Here is a 20,717-nt window from a genome sequence, read left to right as displayed (position 1 = left end):
TCCTATCATAGTTTGTAAATAATTACTGAAGGTGGTTGCAGAAAACAATGCCTTCAATAATTTTCCTAAAAAAAATTTTTCAGAATAGTAAAGGCATCTTTTATTATAAACCGCATTCAATAATTTGTTATAAACTTTGGAAATCCATAATTATTGAAGGTGAGTTTTTACTCAAAATACCTTTTATAATTTTTAAGAATTAGAAAATGCATTCTTTTATAAAAAAAAAGCCTTTAATAAGTTGGTTGAACAATTTTAAAGGCTTATAATTAAAGGCATCTTTTTTGTAAAAATGCCTTCAATAATCTCCAATAAAATTTTCAGGTGATTATTGAAGGCATTGCTCCATGAAAATGCCTTTAATAATTAATTTTATATTCATTTCCTTACCTTGAACATCGAAATTTGCAAAGGGTTGGTACACTGAATGATTAAAAGCTATGTTATTCAACCAAACAAACTAAACCCTTAAACACATTTCTAGCAGACCATTGCTTTCTTTCTCCTATTCCTTGCCACCAACCTTTAACAAATCACCACTGCGAACCTCTATTTTAACCGGTAAGTCTTTTTGTTTTTTAGTTTACTATATTATTTAAGCCTTAAATAGAGAATTTTTATTTTTTTAGTTCTTTAATATTAATATATGTGTTTATATTTTTTCATTAACATCACTGTCAACATAGTCATCCAAGATTCTATTCATATTGGAAGTATGTTATTTCTATGTAGTACGCATTAAATATTATGGTTTGCTGAACCTTGTTGACTGATATTGTATTGTCGAATGGTATTGTATGATATTGAGGGTCTAAATAATACTTCATGCTGAATGGTTTGCTAAACCTTGTTGTCTGATGTTGTTTTGCTGAATGGGTTTAAATGGTGGTTGAATGGTGTTTTTGAGTGGTTTGCTGAAGGGTGTGTATGACCACATTGCTGAATGGTGTGCTAAATGTTGTTTCTGTACATAATATGGTATTGGTTGTATTAAATTAAGTACAACGATCAATTTAGAAGGTCATATTTTGTAATTCGTATAATTATGATCAATATTGCAAGTAATATGGACTCTAAATAACATTATTCTTTTCTAATGAACATGTAGAAAAAAAAAGTGTAAGTCAAAAAAGAAAGGGAAGCGGCCCAAATAAACAAATCAAAGTGACTGACACAAAAATTCATGTTGAATTCAATCAAAGTGGGTAGCATGTGTCAGAAGGAGTTGCCAAAATGGCTACTCATATTAGAGCCATCATCTATCAGAGGATTTCAATTACGTACGCCGATTGGCGATGAGTTTCTAATGATCTAAAGGATGAGATATGGCAGTCCATTATGTTATGTTTATTCAACTATTTCGTAAAATTTGTTATATGATCATTTAATTGAAATTCAATGTGTTGATACTATTTATGTTAACTTATTTAGAAACGGTTTGAGGTCCTAATTGAGTGTAAAAAGATTATGTTGCAATCTGCTGAGAAAACTTTCAGAGACTTTAAAAGCATATTGACAACCTAATATATTTTACAGCTAGTTGGTGAAAGTGATGTTTTAGCTGTTCCACCTGTGGCATATGCAGATGTCATAAGTATTAAAGATTGGATAAATTTTGTTCAATTTTGGCTTTAAGAAGATTTTCTCGATACACAAACCCATTACAAAATTAGTCCAAGTTTATAAGTCTTTATGTAATATAGCCTTTGATCTTCATATGTGATTGACGTAATTTTTTAATTTTGTAGAAAATCAAAGAACAACATCAAAACATTCAGGCCAAACAACAATATCACCATCGGACAGCACGAAAAGGAAATGCAACTATGAAGTATGAGCTTGTATGTATTTACACACTTGCTTTATACTCATTAATGAATATTTATGAACATTCATTTCATACATTCTGATTCTTTTATTACGGTAATTTAATAGGAATCGGTGAGCTCAAACACAGAAGTTTTCAGATGGGATATCTGGAAACAAGGACATCTAGGAAAGTATGGATCCTTTGCAGATGAAGCAATCGAGGAAATGGCAAAAAAAATTGTATGTATAACTACTTTTTTTATATAATATATGATTGGTATTATGGTTGTATACATGAGTGTATACTAGCTTGTATAGATTTGTTCTAACAACCTAACTTATTATTATCTTTCAGGATGATTATGCTACCAAAGTAAAATCTGGTGAACTGGCAAGCCAGTTGGCAAAGATCATTTGTCTTTAGCATTAGGTGCTAAAGAAAGGCTTGGTCGAGTTTGTGGGGTTGATAAATTTAACTTGCCATCAACGTATTTTGGTAAACAACCAAAAATCCCATGAATGAGAAATGCACAATATGAAGCAATAATTGAGCAACAATAGCAACAAATTAATGACCAAGAGCAACGCCTCAATGACCAACAGCAAATACTCACTGCTTTGGAGTCTATGTTGGCAGCAATGCAGTAGGTTATGCCAGTACCCCAACATGATAGCATCGTCCCCGTACGAGAAGCTTTCGTTGCAAGTAAGAAAGCCATCCCATCATCCGTTACCACCTAAAAAGTATGATATTGTTTATAATTTGAATATTAATTTGTTTATTATATTGATTGATTTGGTTTTAATACTTATATTTCATTAAATATTGTGAGGATGTTCAAACTCAAAGTCTAACCCTTTCCCAAGCTTCCATGGATGAGTTAACAAAATATTTGCTGGAGAATTATACCAGTGGAAACTTCATATCCATTGAGTCTGAGGAAGACTTATTTGATAAACAATCATTTTCTTTCATTGGTATGGATAAGGTGAAAGAATTTTGTGAAATGGATGAATTATCAGCTGCTAAAAATGGTGACTTATATGAGGTTAGCTTATAAATACAAATATGCACATTCAATATGTAGTAAGTTAGTATTAGGATGTAATACTAACCAGCAGTACTGATTGTTATCGTGTAGCTTCCTATATAAAGAGCTGAAGAGGAGACAGTTGACGAACAGATTTAGATTCATTGACCTTAACTTCATTAGTGAGTAGACTAGCACAGTCGTGTATCATGCTAATCATATGATCCTATGCATGAAAAGATCGATTGATTATTATTTGCTCCCATATAATGCGCATTACGCTATATTCCAACCTTAATTACTCCAACCTGCTCCATTCTATGATATGATGTGTATTCTGAGTATATCATTGTTATTATTTTGCAGTCGTTATTGGGTGCTTATTGTGATTGACATCAAATTCTTAACGCCATACTTTCTTAAATCAGTTAATCTAACGACGATGCCTAACCTCGATATTCAAACTTTTATAAAGAGGTATTATAGTACTTTATTATATTATATATGTTCTGTTTCTTCATAAGAAATTTTACTTATGTTCCCACTAATTTTTTTTCTTTTCAATTTAGGGTAATATCTGCATTCAATAAAAAGATAAAAAAATCGAAATGGGTGTCATTACCAGTAAATGCCAAATTTATTCTTTTAATGCTGAGTTTGTGTAGATAAATATTTTTAAACCGACTTAATTTAATTTTCAAGTATCTCATCAACCCAGTAATACTGAATGTGGATATTATGTCCTTCATTTTATGCGGGAGATAGTGTTACATGATTTTATGATTACACCATTCAAGGTTAGTATAAATTTCATAAACTCGTTATATATTCAAAAAAATAAAATGGTACATTATGTTCTCATTTCTTAAAATTTACTTCTGATTTTTTTTTTAGTGGAAGAGTAAAAAAAGCTACACGGAAGAGGAGCTGGATGAAGTTTGCAAATAATGGTGTGATTATGTATTATCATTTATCAATGTTGATAAACCTTCAGGTTAGACATTATTGGTTGAATGTAAATATATATGGAACAAATTGTTATAATGTTTTTAACATGCCATGTTGAATGGAAACTTTAAGTTTGTACATTGAGGGTATTGGTTTAATATTATTGTTATACTTAATATGAATACACTGTGTACTTATGCGTAATACTGAGTGCGATTATTTCAAAAAAGTATATTAATATGGCAACGTTATCAGTTTTAATTTCGGATGTGTGGTCAATTTTTTGAAATACAACAATGTTCATTATGCAAAATCCAAAATGTAATTCATAGTATCAGATATATAAACCAAATATTTTCTAGGCATAAATATACAACTGACAGCAAACGTTTTTCTGGGCATAAACCTACAACTGACTTCACATATAAAGTATCAATTATGTTTTTTTGATGTGATTAATGAAGGCGTTTTTAGCAAGAAAACGCCTTCAATCACCCCTAATAGAAAAATTGAAGGCATTTTTTACCAAAATCGCCTTCAATAATCCCCCCAGAAAATTATTGTCTGAAATATTAAAGGCATTTTAGGCAAAAAACGCATTCAATAATACCAACTAAAAATTAATCGAATGGATTATGAATGGCGTTTTCCTACGAGTAATGCCTTCGATAATCCCAACAAAATATTTATGAAAGTGTTTTTGGATATAGCCGCCTTCAATAATCCGATCATTAAAATTTATCGTTGGGCATATTAAAAGTGTTTTGAGCCAAAAATGCCTTCAACCATCCCATCCAAGTTTTGTCTATGGAATATTGAAGGCGTTTCTTACAAAATCGCCTTTAAAAATCCAAAAAAAAATTTATTGATTGGATTATAGAAGGCGAGTTCGACCAAAAATGCCTTCAAGAATCGACTCCATATTTTTCTTATCGACTATTAAGGGTGTCTCTCCATGAAAAATGCCTTCAATATTCTATGAAAAATTTTTTAAAGCAATTGGTGAATGCGTTTTTGCCAAGAAAATGCCTAGAATAAATAATAACAAATAATCTGTGCCTAGACCCAAAAAAAGGCTAAAAAACTAATCGAACTAACAACCTTATGGTAAACATCTGTATGATCCAAAGGATTTGATAAGCTTAATATTGAATGAATTTTTGCAGAAAATAAATTTCATAAGTCAAAAATTTTTTGTCTACATATTAAAGGCGTTTCTTGTAGACAACACCTTCATTAATCTTATATAATTTTTTATGACGTGATTATTAAAGGCGTTGTCTATCAAAAATATGCCTTAACTATTCATTGAAACTTTTAATAAAAAATATTCAAGGTGTTTTAATTGAGAAACCTATAATATCAAGTCTTGGATGGCATTTATAAGTAACAACACAGCTATTTGAATATTTAATGGCGTTTGGATAATAAACACTTGAAGTTTTATAAAAACACGAAAGCTAGCGACATTTGTAAGTGAAAGGCCACTACAAAACTACTGCTAATACGCCATTTTGCTGTAGTGTTAGGTATCTTTAAATAGTAGATTTTGATCTAGGAAACCAGAGTTTAGGTTCGAGAGTATGGTTACACGTAGGGAAGGTTATAGCATTACCACAACGCCCATCCAAAAGATTGTACCAGTTGAATTTTAGATTATCCAAGCTTTGATCATATTTATGATTTACCAGATAATTTAATATTAAAAATATATCTTAAAATTATTCCAATAGTTTGGTAGCAATTTAAGATAATTCTCTTACCTCATGAGTATTCATGGAGACTAGTGTCCCACTTTGAAGAGGCTTCGTCGTCAAATTTATTAATGTACTTTTATTCAAAAAAATTAGTAAAATCTCTTAATAGTTTAGTAGGACTTATTTTGAGACAGATCTCTTAATAGTTTGGTGAGATTTTATTGTAAAAAGATTTGTAAAAATTTTGTCAATCTTATTAAGTCTCCCAATAGTTTGGTAAGACTTAATTTAAAAAGTAATCCTTCAATCGCTTGGAGGATGAAAATATTTTTTATTTTTTTAAACTGATTTTATGAAATTTCTCAATAGTTTGGTGGATTTTGTAAAATTCAAATCCATAAAAATTCTCCAATAGTTTGGAATGATTCATGAATTTATTTGAAAAGATTTTTTATTTTTACTTTTTTGGTAAATAAGTAAAATGAAACTCATAAAGAAAAAAAATCACAATAATAAGTAATGTATTTTTTTCAATTTAAAATAAGAAATAATAAGAGTAAATAAAAATAAACAAAATAACATAAATAAAATAAGAAAAATAAAGTCAAAATTGAAAATGGAGTGAAAATAGGAAGAAAATACCTACGATCGTGTCATGGTAAAACACATAGATTTAGATGCCTCAAATTTCAAGCTTTTCTTCAAAAGTATTTGAGTATGCCTCTCTTTGTAAAATGATTATTCTTCTATCTTCTCTCTAACTAATTTTCAAAAATTAACAAATAAATCTCAAAAGCTGACAGAGAATTTTCAAAAACCCAACAAATTATCTAGAAAGCTAAAACCAAGAATCCCTAAAATACAGAAGCTTACAGAAATTCAAACTCAAAAACACCAAATCTCAATTCTAGAAAATCTAAACAAATCAAATCCAGAACCTAAAACCTCTTGGTTACTAAACAAGTTTTTCACTTTTCTCTCAAGAGTTTCTACATAAGCTCTTTTTCTCTTTATCCCCATTTGCTTTGATCACAGATTTATATAAGAATTCATACTCAATCAATTTTCCTTAAATATTTGATTTTATTTTATTTTCGTTTTAATGAAAATTGATTCTGAAATCAAATTCCAAAATCTCTCCCTATCAATTTAATGTGAATTGATTATAGAATTAAATTTTGACAATCTCTCCACATCATTTTTAATGCCAATTGATTCTGAAATTAAATCTAAAAAATCTTTCAATTACGATTGAAGCTTAATTTTGAAAAAATATTTTCGGACAAAATGATCTGTCTATATAAAGTGCATAAAGCAAATTAACTTCTTAAGTATTTCATCAGCATAAGTCATCAAGTAAGAAGAAAATTTTGAAGAATGTAGAAAAATCCATTTTTAAATAAAAAAATGGAGAAAAGGATAGCTAAAAAGATTTATAGGGAAGCATGAATGCAACCACATTAATAGAATAATAAAAAAGTGCTTGCCTAAATTGACAATCAATAGGTAGATATGATTCCTAATTCAGATACGAATCATGTCCTTGATGAATATGTAACACCTTCAATTCCGCGTTAGAAATTTGTAAGGATCTACAGAAAATATATAGAGATTTAAGTGTAACAATACTTACAAGCCACTTTTTGTGGACAAAAACTGAGAAACCCATTTGGCTAAAACATACAATACCCCATAAGTCGTGTCATCATTATAGAATCACATAAAGAACATGTTTGTCTCAAACATTAAAAATGAGTCTATTAACAAATATTTCCTAGAACTAACCAGATGAGGACGAAGGAAGACCTTCACTAATATTTCACTTACAATCAATATATGGATCCGGTCAACCAAAAGAACCATTTTCTTAAATCGTTTCATTTCTAAACATATAATTGGACTTAGAATAATAAACTAACGAGAATCAAAAGTTGTATCACCGCCACCATTTAAGCCACATTGTTCTTGTCTATTCTATCATGTGACAGCCTAGCAAACAATGCTACACAAACTATTAAAATTATTTATCTGTAGCTCCTTTTCCACTGGTCATCCCACATCTGCCATGAAATGTCATTCAAAACTTTATTATACGAGAATATTACCGCACTTTTGAGATCTTGCGATCAATTTTTACTTGGGATATTAGTATCATATCCATGAAAGTAAAAAAGACAAACACAAACTAACTCGATCCTACAATTTTTTAGCAACAATACGGTAATGATATATTTGGTTCTACTTTATGGTGGAGATGGAAAAGCTGAAGTGGACCATACTTTGTCTATCATTAGCCACCTATGGTCCCATCAGATGGTGGGCCATATGCTCAAGATGATCCTAAGGTAAAAACTCAAGATGGAACCTTATAGCTTTTCATACAAAGTTAATAGAAATAGATATGGGCCCAAAGTCGAAGAACTCATTTATGTTCAGTACAGCAAGATTTGGTTCTCAGAAGTCAGAATTATTAAAATCAGATTGTATTTAATAAGATTCTCCCAGAACTATTTCATTTGTACCAATAACGTTACTCATGTACAGTTACGCAAGGCCAAAAAAAGCATTTGAGGCGTACAATTTATTTTTGGTAAACTATGACGATTTCACACAAATATTCATATAATATTAATGATATGAAAAAAAATTGAATTTATTTGCTTGAATGACTTCCCAAGCCATTAGGAGATTGGCTATAAAATCAATAGTAAGTTGGTCTAAACAAACATATAAATTACATCAGTTGAACCATTAATATAAACCACATCATGTTTGTAGAAACAACATACTACTAAATTAAAATCGATGACCGAGATTTCTAAAGGTCATGCTGCTCCAATTTCTGTCACAAAGCTGTAATAATAAATTACTATTAGCCATTATTTGTTCCATTAATAATCCATCTTATACCCAAATTCTAATTTTCATAAAGTTTGATATTTTAAGTTTCTCAAATGTTTTGCATGTCTCACATTAAAAAAACTATAAGATTAGCAAGGAAACTTACATATATAAGCAGGTGAGCACACATATGCACAAAATAGAGAGAAAGATTAAGATTAGAAAAATAGCTTACCATTCCTCTAAAAGCTCAAATATGCTTCCTGAATAAGTTAAAATTTTTACAATTCATAATTTTTCCATAAGTTGAGCCAAATGATTTCTTTTTTAAAAATTAAGCTTTTTGTTTGTAATAAAATACATGAAACTTTTTTAAAGAGTAAAAATAAAATACAAAGATTTGAAGAACAATACAAATTCGTAAATCTTTTCTATTCATAAAATATAAATGTATAGGGTAACTAATCTTTATAATTTTTCTAAAAAAAAATAATCTCACTCAATATCTTTAAAATAGCGGTACTTATTATGAAAGGAAATTAAAGTGGCAAGTCGGTCACATAGCTAAATTATTTCTTTTTATGCAAGTTAGGTTATTACTTGGTTAAACTTGTATAAATAAACTCATGCGCTCAGCCTTTGTTTATCAACCACTAAAGATGCATAGAAGTGCTGTACAAATTTTGGTGTCCTTGGTTGATTTTTTGTTTTCTCATCATGGAGGATAATGTATTAATGTCAAAGGCAATAGAGGTGAAGAAACTAAGAAGCAGCCGAGGTCGTCAACGAATTGAAATCAAAAAACTGGAAGACGAAAGCAAACGTCAAGTCACTTTCTCCAAACGTAAAAGAGGGTTGTTCAATAAAGCTAAAGAGCTTTCCACATTGTGCGGGGCAGAAGTTGGTATCCTCACATTATCAAAATCTAGAAGAGTATACACCAACGATAATGTGGAAGTAGTTCTTGATCGCTATCTAGCCGAGTCATCTGGTCAGGGTAATTATTCATGGATAAAGCAGAAAGAAGTTAAAAGAAGATATTAGTGGTGGGTTTTGATTGGATCAGCCGATTGAGAACATGGGTCTGGTGGAACTGCTGGAATATGCGATGGCACTTAATGACTTGAGAAAAAACACAGAGGCTAGAGTGGAGGAGCTGAGCATTCAAAAATCTACTTGTTTATGGCAATATGTTGCTGATCAGGAATTGAACAAGGCACAGTTCTTACAGCAGTTAATGGTTGGGGGAAATTATGATTGGTTTCGTGACTCTGACAATTTCACTCCTGTTAAGCATCGTCATTGAATTTAATCCCTACATAATTAGAGAATGATTAATTGGTGCATTATATATGTTAATTACCTCTTTTAGGAGGAAATTTTTGAGAGCTAATACTAATGCATATGATAACATTTTATCTTTATTTTATTTTTGGCTCTTGGGTTGTAGTTTTTGAACAGTTTTACATGATTGGAGAGAATATTTTATTGTATTTTACTAACGATTTCCCATTGGCTATCAAGACTTCAAAAAGGACAACAAGATGAGAAAAATACACTAAAGCATAGATTTTTTAAATCTATGCATAAGCCCACATATAGTCTGAAAAGAAGGTGGACGGTTTTGCCTAGTCACTTGGATTGGATTAATTAGCGACTAATGTAACTAGGAAAAAAAAACTTAATTGTTTCATTATGGTTAGTATTTAGATTACTATGGATTTTGATGACAAATTCGATCATAATTTTTTCTTTATTTTTTCTTCTTGGGTCATTCAAAAATCATCTCTAATTTTTTTTTTTAACAGTAGAGAGGAATAAAAATGAACTATTTTCAAAAAAATACCCTTAGTCCATCTGCCTTATCTATAATGAACTTGATCATAAAAAGATTAGTTTGGGTCTGGATTGGATCCAGTTCCTTTCACATGTCCTATTTGTTGTCTAGTGATTAATTTTTCAGTTCCTTATTGTTATTTTAACAATAAAAATTGAAGTTCAACAATAATACAATTTGAAGAGAAAGATGAAGCAAAATAAAATTCGGGCATAACGGATATATATAGTTTCGAATAGAAGTCAAGATAATAGTGTTATCGATTGGTATTGAGCAATATAGTGAAAGTCAAGACAATCTAATAATATTAAAACCCAATGTTTTAATTTTTCAGACAAATATCTAAACATAACACCAAATCGTCTCTTCGATTGAGGATAAATTGAACAGATCAGTAGATACATTTGAAGTAATTATCTGAAACATTTTATCCTAAGGCATATTTATTAAATGATGTTAGCCCACATTCAATTAAGTTCAGAGTTTGCTAGTCCTTGTATTCTGGTTCAAGCTTTCCATCCATCACCAATTAATTATAGGTTGATGCTCAACACATGATCATAATCAATAATAAATGTCAATGTCATAGTTTATAATTTACATATATGCAATAATAATTTCATTATCACCAAAAAAGGGTCCTACTTCATACTATGAGATGAGAACTTTACTTGATCATAGTTCAAAACTTCCTCAGATGCATGGTCATACGCGACAATGGTACAAACTGGTTGGCCTCGAAAATACACCAAAGACCTCCTGAGAGCTTCCCATGCTTCAGCCACCATGGGGTGCGGCTCAAAAGAGTTTCTACCTGATGAAGCCGGAACACCAGAACCTGACCTCCCACCGGGGAAGTACGTGGTCATAATCGTCATAACCCCCTCTTGTGAGACCAATAGAGAGCTCACTGATTGACCTCTCATCAAATGATCTTTGCCTCTCTATGTTAAGCCTTGGCTTATCAAGGAGGCGCGAGAGATCATAATCATCCATTTTGGAGATTGAGTAAGTTGAGCTCACATTTCTATGTTCCACCTTTTTAGTCCCATACATTTCTTTGTCTTGAATGCACAAAAACAAAAGTTTCAAGTTTCAAAAGAAGAGATCTACAGTTCAAAAAAAAAAAAAAACAAAGAATTAGAGCCCCAAATATTTTGTATAACAACAAAGCATAAACCCCAGAATAGCAAATAAACATGCTTAATATAGGAACTGAAATGCTAAGACGACTTATAAAGCTGATGAAATAAAAGCCTTGCCTTGTTATCCATTCAACAACCCTTTTCCTTTTTGTAAAAGAGAAGAAAACAAAAATAAATTTAAAACCAAAACTTTTACTCATACATTACCAAGATGGTTGAAGGATAAGACAGAATTTTCCAACAACCAACATCAATCATAATCATTATATTTATATTTATATTTATATATATATGTAATTTTCTATTTGCAAGTTTTTTAAAAAATTATTTATTTTGTAAATTTTTAAGAAATTTACTGCATTATATTTGGTTATAAGAAAAAATTAATCAAGATAAAAAAAAAAAGGGAACAGATCAAGATACATACCAAGAAAAAACCAATAGAGTGTAACAAAAAAGGAAACAAAAGAAATAATAGAAATCAAGCCAGCTAAAAAAAGAAAACCTAGACCTAAAACTCAAGCCAAGACATCAAACAAATTAATCAAAACAGCCAGACACCGAAAAAGAAAGAAAGAGCTTTATATAAATAAAAAGGCAAACCCTTAAGAAAGCAAAAATGTCGGAGAAAGTGAATTCTCCGGCAACCCTAAAAGAGAATAACAACCGAAGATTTCATCGAAAAAGGTCAAAAAGATAAAGAGAGAAAATAAGAGGAAGAAGAGGCAAAGAAAATTTAAAAAATCATGGAGATATGATATTTATAGAGTGAGAAGAAAAAGACTTTAAAAAAAGATAAAAACAAAAACTTATTGTGATAACAGGCATACTATAATCGTGTCTTTCTCGCTCTTATGTAAGAACAAAAAAGGGGATGGGTTAAGTTTACCGGTAATTGCCAATAAAAGTGCTTGTGAAATGTTCACGCTTTAGTAAATGGCACTGTTTAGAAATGGCTATAAGACCGTCTGATTTGGCAACTGGAAGTCTGGAACTGGACTTTTCAGTGGCCAACTTTTTTTATTAGTTTATGTTGGATTTGTTCTTTTTTTACCATACATTGATTTTGGTTAGGTAAAGTAACTCTGAATTTAATTTTTGTAATTAATAACGTTTCATTTAATTTTAGCGTGCTTACGTTAAGTTTTTTAATATTTTTTTTAACTGTTGATTCACATTTAATTCTCTATTCTTACTTATTTAACTCAACTAAAAAAACATTATATGTCTCAATTTGTTTTAAATTCATAAATTTTGAAAATTTAATCAACATATATTTCATCTAATTAATAATTAGTTGGTTTTCAATTTTGTTTATATAATGACAAAAAAAATTTTAAATGTAAGAAGAAAGTTCGAACTTCACTATATATTCTCATCTCTTATCTCTTATTAAATAAAAAAATTAATTATAACCCTTTTAATCCTTGAGTTATGTAATTAGGATAATACCTTTTTTGTCATGTAATTTTACTTATTTATATTTAAGAATCTGAACTAAGATCCTTAAAATACAATATCAAATTGCAATCATATATTATATCATTTTAGGACGATAAAAAAAATAAATATTTTTTATTTCAAATTTTTAAATAGGAGTAAATGTAGTTTAGTCTTTAACTCAAAAGATATTTATATATGGAATATTATTTCCTATATATCATCAATACTGTTGATAGTATTTTTTATGTTTTATGCTATAGTTGTATAGATATTAATAAAATAAAAGAAAAAAAATTTAAAGGAAAGAAAATAGTATATGTATTCCTATTTGGATAGTTAAAATTAATAAAAGAAAGAAAAGAAAAAAAATTCTGATAACTATTATTTGGATAAATAGTGAAAGGGAAAAGAAATAATTTATTATAATATTTTTTCAATTATAACATTTTTTTATAAAGTAACATGTAATATACAAATATATCTTTATACTACCTAGCTTGTATAAATAAATCTTTTTAAGCAAAATTGAGCATGTTTAATATGATAAGATATATTAGCTAGTTATTTATTTACTTTAATTTTGTGTTTAATTCAATCTTTTGATTTATTCTGACAATAATTTGGCTTGTTTTGTTATTAAGAATTAAAAAATCATAAAATATTTATAAACTGTGATATTGCATAAAATACTCAAAAAAAGAAATTATTTTTGTAGAAAGTATTAATTATATAATCAAATCTAATGTCATAATAAAAACATAGATATAATAGTCTTTTTATAAAAATAAAATTTTTTGAACTTTCCTTTCCTTAGCTTTTCCCCTAAATTGAGATATTAAAAAAAATTAGGATTACAAGAGAAATCAAAAGTTATTGAGTTTCTACCTCTTTTCTTTCCTTTAAATTAAAAGTTTATTCAAACAAAAAAATGGTTTTTCTATTTCCATTACTTCTTTTATTTTCATTTTTTTTTCCTTTGCTTTCCCTCATTTCAATCCAAACGTAGTGTTAGTTAGAGAAAGTTTATGTGAAGTTGTTAAAGGTTGTATAGCTTAAACCTGTAACTAAAAAGCATAATAAGGGATGCCAAAGTGGGTTTTTAAGAAGCACTCCTTAACTTAAATTAGTGGAATACATGAGGAAAAGCAAGGAAAATGGTGAGGTGTATTAAGAAAGCTTCAATGAAGGGAAAATGTTTAAATGTAGAGTATGTGTTTTGTCTTACGTACCTAGACTCATCTTTCTCTTATTATGAGACAAGAGGTGGTGATTTAATTGAGATAGTTAACAGTTAATGGAAAGTATATGTGAAGCTTGAAGAGGATTCACGTGGATGACTATAAGCCACATTTAATCATCCTAAGCAGGCACGGGCTATATTTAATAGTCCTAGATAAGTTGGAGGTTAAGTGTTCAGTTTTGATATGTTGCCTTGATGAGATATCGGTGGAGATGTTAGGCAAATCTTTCCCTTGGCGAAGGGTGAGCCATTTCTTTAGGCATTGATGATGTAGCAACTTTGGTGTGCATTCCCTAGGCAATTTGAAGGTTCGATCATGTTGACTAAGATTGATCAAGTAAATGGACTTAATAAATACAATTTTCAAACTTTATAAATAGTTTTATTTTTGTAAAAATAAAGAAAGTGGAATTAAAAATTATCATGTATCTTTTATAATATTAATTTATTAATATTTTTAAATATACTTTAATGGGATATGACGTTATCCTTTAATCATGCAGGTGTAGATCAAGTGGCTTCATAAATGAATACATTTCTTTTAAATATTAAGTTAAAGTTTGATTTCAATCATTTTACTATCTTAATTTTCAGCTTTAATCTATTTATCCTATTTTTAATGAATTTAATCCTTACAAACTTTAATTAAAAATCAATTTAAGCACAATTGGTAACAATATTAAAATTTTGTCTTCATCTTAGATAACGTTGCATATTGGAGATGACTTGGAGATGGACTAATCTTTTTCCTTTGTGGTATATATTTGTAAAAGAATAGTAGCATGAGTACATATTTCGTTGCTAATGTATTTAAATATGTACTTATATACTCTAATGTTATGATTTTAATTTAATGTAATAAAAAACATAAATTTGATTTTATTTTTTTAGCTAAATTGAAAGTTTACTTGGATATTATATTTTTTACAAATTAATTTTAACAATATATATAACTTACAAATATATACATGTTTAAGCAAAATCAATCCCAAGTCATTACATTGAAATGACTTACAATCAAATGAATATTTCAATTTACCATTTTCTAATTTTTTTTAATCCAAATGAATAGATTTTTTTTCAACAATGGAGGATTTTTTAACAATAATTTTTTATCATTATTATAGTTCTTATTTTTATTTATTTATGTAATATTCTTACTAAGCTCCTTGATTTTAAATTAACAAAAAAAACTAATATGAAAAAAATTAAATATAATTATTAGGAATTATACATCACAAACAAAAACCATTAACTTAGGTTTGGAGTATGACTAAAGTGGTTAAAATGAATAAGAACCCAACAATCGAGTCTTAAAAGTCATAACATGCCTAATTCACCTCTTATGAATTTAAAAATATCAACTTCATCCCATGAGATAGGTGTCAACAAAGCAGACCACATAGTTAACTTTTATTTATAAGATAGATAGATATTTTATTGTAATTAAATAATAACTTTTTAAAAATTATAAAAAAAAAAGACATTTTTTGTATTTTCCTGAAAAAAAAAATTTTTTGTATTAAGGTATGCAATATTGTCCAAAAATTTATATTATCATGTCAAGTTATCAACAAAAATGCCATGCGGTGGAATTTATTACAGAAAATAATGTTGTTATCAATTATTTTTAGGTATATATGCACAGGTTAAAGTAGTTAAATTACTATTTAAGTAATGAATTTTGCATTTAATATACCACTTTCACTAAATTCAAAAACATACAATACAATAATTACAAATTTATTTGGAATAGAATTGGGATCAAGGGTTGCAAAATTTAATCCTCCATATAAGAAGCTTTTTCATCCCTTCAGTCATGTTTGACACATAAAATAATATAGAGGATAGGATAATAATCATTTTCTATCATATTTGGTTTGTAATAATCATTTTATGTCATATTTGGTTTATATCTAAACAAAGAGATAAGATTGTAAGAATGATTAATCATTCTCTTAGCATAAGATGATTCAATATTCCCCCAGTGGAAAGGATTATTTTTAATCCATAAGATTAAACTTACAAGTCTAAATATACCCATAAAATCTATATTAATAATTTAAATTGTATAAACTTTAAGAAATGATAATTTTGACAAATAAATAAATTATCATATCCTAACCCTTGCATACATCAAACATAAAATAGGATGACATTATTTAATTTAATCCCATAAATAATATCATTTTATTTTATCTTATTACAATCTTATACACCAAACATATCCATAATGTATAAGAAAATTATTACAAGTTTTGAGAAAATTACAAAACCTAAGAGGCAAAAACTTTAGTTAGTACTAGGTTTCAGTTTTATCTATCCTAATTTCTTTTTGAAACTTCTTTTTAATTATTTGCATTGATATCATTAAATACTAGATAAGCAGATAATTGAAGGTCTGCTAAAAACTTAAACACCTAGAAAGGAAAGTTTCAGGTTAGAAAGCCAAAACAACTTAAGCATAAATTTTGCAAAATACCAGGTCGGATTTAACATGAAAACTATTTCCTTGTCACTGCACTATAAAAATTTTACGAAATCCATGCAAAGCTTGACAATTAACAGATTAGCCAAATCGACCTTTTAATCATCTAACACCTTAGACTACTTGATAGAGTACAAACTGTTAAAGGCATTTTATAGTCATAAAGGCATCATGAATGATCATAAAAGCATTATGGACTTTTTCTTTTAGAGGGTGACTCATCAACAAAGAAAGAGTAATTTAGTCATTCTGACCTGAGCTAATGTGGTGGACTGACCTGAAATTTAAGGATCTACATTAACTCGGCCAACTTGACTTATCATCTCTTGATTAGACCTCAACCTGTCAGGTCAAGTCGAGCTAGTGTTGTTAGCTCTAAACCTGACTTTCAAAGCTCAAGGCATACAAGCCTAACATTTTCACTTTACAAGTATAAGTAGCCCCTTCACACTATGTATGAACATTTAATTTATTTCTCTCTCTTTTTAAGATTTCTTTCATTCTCCCTTTCTTATTGAGTACTGACTTGAAAGTTAGAGCAAAATTACCCAAGAAATGACAACCTTTACTTCTAATCGACCTCTGACCTTATGATTTTAGGTTTTTAGCCTCATCGGGCAACTTGACATAAACAGTGAGATTAGGGTTTTAGGTTTTGGGGATAAGATTAGGTTCTTTTGGTTTTGAGAATATCCAAGAAGATTTGAAAATTTTGTTTTGATTATAGAGATTTATTAAAGAGGAATTTGCAACTTTAGATCTAGACCTATTGATTTATAGATGTTTTAAAGGAAACCTAGTCTTATAAAAATAAAGATAAGGTCCAAAGGAGTTTAAAGATGGTTTTTGAAAGAAAATTGATGCAAACAAGCGGTGGTAGTGATAGTGGACAGTGAGAAAAAAGGTGACTGATGTCAAAATCTGGAAAAAAAGTTATTGTTTTTGGATTTTGTTTGAAGTTAAAGGGTGAAAAGAGAGATAAAAGAGAATAAAAAAGAGATAAAAAAGATAAAAATAAATAAGAATTTAGGAAATATCATTATGTCATAATTATGTAATAAATTACCTACCCAATTTCACATCTTTGCCACGTGAATTAAAAAAATCCATGTCATCATAACCCAAATCACCAGCCAATGAAATTTGCCATGTAATCAAAATTAATGTCATGTTAACAGATCAATATTCACATCAGCGGATTTAACGAAAAAAAATTAAATATTAACGATTCGATTGAAATTCCAAAATTTGAAAAGTGAAGGTATTGTCAATATTGAAATTATTGCAAATAGACTAAATCTATATTTTTACTTAATTACTGAGATTGATAACATAATTTGATCCTTTAAATTGATTACAATGGTAAATACAACAAAAATGAAACAATATTATGATTAGAATCAAACATTTAAAACATATATGAAATGTCAGCCAAATGTTAACAATCGCGTGGTATATTGATAAAATATTAAATTTAATTACAATGATAAAAATTTACTTTTTGATAAATTCAATTAAAAGAAATGTCAGTGAAAGTTTTGAATGGGGTAAAGAGTTTAATGAAAATTTTGATGATTGCAAAGTTGGAATGGAATTGGATTTATGAAAAAAATGTGACAAACAAAAAGAAAATAACTTTTTAAATTTTAAAATAATAATAAGATCATATCAGATTTTGCATATGTATGTTTGTCGAAAAGAATTGAAAATAGATTTTGCATGCGTGTTGATTAATCCATTATTCTCTTGTTTTTCCATAACTTGTGCTTTACTTAAACCATTTACAAGTAAGGGTGTAATCGAGTCGAGTCAAGCTAATACACTGCTATGCTCGAGCTCGATTGAAAATTTCAAACTCAAAACTCGATTTAAACTTGACAAAATTTTATTTTTCAAGCTTAAGCTCGACTCGAGATAAAGCTCAAGCTCGATTAATCTTGATATCTAGTCCAAAATTACAAATCAAATTAACATGATTGATAGTAAAATCCCAATTTAACTAATCAAGACAACTACCCTTAACAAATTAATTATAAAAAAAAAATTAACAAATTAAATCTAAATAATCAAGAGTTAACGAGGTAGTTAAGAAAAGTTTTAGCATAAAATCGAACAACAATTTCTAAGGGCCTATTTCAAAAATCAAGCCAATGAACTCAAAATGAAAGAAAAAAAAAAAACTTAGAGACCTTACCTAGAATTGCTATTAAAATTAAACCAGGTGTCATTGATGGAGAATAGCTACTGTTGCCATTGGCTTAAAAGGGACATTGTTAGCTAGAGTAAAGATTGTTGAATCGAACTCCAGATAGGGAAAGGAAGAAAATTTTAAAGATGAAAGCTCAAAAGAGTAAGAAAGAAAGGAAATGGGTGGTTGTTGAGAATCTAAGAGGGCTTTAGAAGAGGAAAGATAGGGACACCTGGATTTGGAGAGGGATCGGAAGAATGGGAATGAAAAGGAAATAGACAGAAATGGGCATATGAATGTTAGAATATTAAATGAGTATGAATAATGTTGTTAAGGATTTATATATATAAGGATAAATTTTTAATTTTTAATTAAATAGTAAAAAAATATATTAAAATAGAAAAGCTCGATTAGGTTCACAGCTATTTAAATCGGATATTATGATACTTGAATTTAGCTCGATCGATAAATCGAGTTACTCGAGCTTAAGCTTAACTCAATAGATGTATCATTTATACCTCTAATTGTAAGAATGATCATATATTATATATATATAAAGAGATTAACTTATATCAGTGTAAAATTTGTTAGTTTTATATTTTTTTAATGATTGATTTTAATATATCTAAAATATTATATTAAACTCTTTTTCTATTTTCGACTTATCTCTCTCATCCATTTAGAAATATCAATTTTACCCGTTTTTGATAGGAAACTTGACTTTTTACCCTAATGGAAACATAATGAGTATTAAATTTTAGGGATAAAGATGGAAATATATATGATTTTAAATTTTTTATCAAATACCAAAATAGAGATGGATAATATAATACATATTCTGTATCTGTATCTTATATTTAAATTTAGTAAATAAATTTTTATTAAATAATATAAAATTTTATTTTCGATAAATTAAAATTAATATATTTCTATTTAAAAATATATATTAATATGTTTATAAAAAATTACATAAATGCGAAAATTTTAAAAATAAAAAAAAAAGCAAAAAATAGAATTTGGTTTTTATTTTTTTAGAAAAGTTACAGTTACAAGATCACCCACACTCTTTAAATATATACGAGCATGTAGATGAAGATATATTTGAAATACCTATTAGATAAAAATATTAAAATTGGTATAATATAAAAATTTAAGGATGAATATAGGAAATGGTATACTCGTCTCGTATTATACCCATTGATATTCTTACACATCCATTAAATCTGTTGAAATCAATTATTAAAAAAAAAAAATTAAAAAATTTTACTTAGTGATTGCTTCTTTCTATAAACACTATTATATGAGAAAGAAACGGTTCCGATTGAAATATAAACACTATTATATGAGAAAGAACAGTTTCAATTGAAAATACTGTGTTGAAATAAAGCCAAAAGGGGCAAAATTAGACTGATAACTCCACAAACATGAAATTTCAAATTGATTTAATTTCCAATTGGTATTATACAATTAGCTAGTGGTTTTTTTATTGAATATTTTATATTTTGTAGGAACAAAATAAATATGCCTTAGGATAACATGTTTCAGATAATTACTTCAGACGTATCTACTGATTTGTTCGATTTATCCTCAATCGAAGAGACGATATGGTGTCATGTTTAGATATTTGTCTGAAAAATTAAAACATTGGTTTTTAATATTATTAGATTGCCATCACTTTCACTATATTGTTCAATACCAATTGATAACACTATTATCTTGACTTCTATTCGAAACTATATATATCCACTATGCCCGAATTTTATTTTGCTTCATCTTTCTCTTCAAATTGTATTATTGTCCAACTTCAATTTTTATTGTTAAAATAACAATAAGGAACAGAAAAATTAATCACTAGACAACAAATAAGACATGTGAAAGGGACCTGGATCCATTCCAAACCCAGACTAATCTTTTTAAGATCAACTTCATTATAGATGAGGCAGATGGATTAAGGGGGTTTTTTAAAGATACTTTGTTTGTATTCCTCTCCAATGTTAAAAAAAAAAAAATTAGAGATGATTTTTGAATGACCCAAGAAGAAAATATAAAG

At 28.3% G+C, this 20,717-nt stretch overlaps 1 pseudogene; it reads right to left on the bottom strand.

The window, feature by feature from the left end:
* Nucleotides 1-20,717, bottom strand: part of LOC111283730 (putative alkaline/neutral invertase F) — a 135,287-nt pseudogene that overhangs the window by 11,565 nt on the left and 103,005 nt on the right.

The sequence above is a fragment of the Durio zibethinus genome, chromosome 3 (assembly GCF_047325235.1).
Source record: "Durio zibethinus cultivar Kanyao isolate XHJ-2024 chromosome 3, ASM4732523v1, whole genome shotgun sequence".
NCBI lineage: Eukaryota > Viridiplantae > Streptophyta > Magnoliopsida > Malvales > Malvaceae > Durio > Durio zibethinus.
The sequence above is the reverse complement of the archived record's forward strand: the minus strand, read 5'-3'. Positions and strand labels throughout refer to the sequence as shown.